We start from the raw sequence: 758 nt of genomic DNA, 5'->3' as shown, positions 1-758 counted from the left end.
TATATATATATATATATATATATATATATATATACACAGTAATCAAGTTGAGGGGGGATGAGGGGGGATGGCATCAGCCTCCTTAAAAAAATCTTAAAATCATCCCCCTTCTTAAATGAGCATCCCCCCCATACAATCCCCTGTGACATTTTATTGCTAAATAATTAAAATTTCTACTATTTGGTAACAGTAATGGCAATATTATTGCCCTTTCAACATTTGGCAGGCTGTGAACTTACAAGTAGCCTGAGCAAAATAATAATAAAATCAAAGAAGTGTCCTACCATGACTATGAAGCTGATCCCCATGGGAAATTTGTCCCTAACTATGTAAGGGCAGTGACAGCCATGCCAGTCCAGGGACTGACTGCAGTTCTACTGTAAGGTGCCTTGGTCCAGGTCAATGACCAGCGTACCTGACATGTAACAACCATACCATGCATATTGCTTTAGGTTTCTAGAATCTATTAATTAGGCCGCGTATGCTTCCACAAAAAAATCCACAATCTTTCTTCTTATAATATTTTTCATTTATTTATTTTTTCTAGTATTATTATTATTGAGTATTAATAGTTTCATTTTAAGACCTATCAATAACAGGCATTTAACTATTTAGTCCAGGATAAGCTCTTTTGAAGCTTTATGAAACTATCTTAGATACATATTAAACTCTGAGAAGATTTATCATATACATTTTTAAGTAATAACTAATTATAACCCCAAATGAAAGGACACCCAGAGGAAGACAGAGGACACGCT

At 34.6% G+C, this 758-nt stretch overlaps 1 protein-coding gene across 2 annotated transcripts in view; it reads right to left on the bottom strand.

Moving 5' to 3' along the window:
- qprt (quinolinate phosphoribosyltransferase) overlaps positions 1 to 758 on the bottom strand; it is a 6,803-nt gene that overhangs the window by 3,611 nt on the left and 2,434 nt on the right. The window lies entirely within an intron of this gene.

Source organism: Cyprinodon variegatus, unplaced genomic scaffold (genome assembly GCF_000732505.1).
Source record: "Cyprinodon variegatus isolate N-32 unplaced genomic scaffold, C_variegatus-1.0 Scaffold126, whole genome shotgun sequence".
NCBI lineage: Eukaryota > Metazoa > Chordata > Actinopteri > Cyprinodontiformes > Cyprinodontidae > Cyprinodon > Cyprinodon variegatus.
The sequence above is the reverse complement of the archived record's forward strand: the minus strand, read 5'-3'. Positions and strand labels throughout refer to the sequence as shown.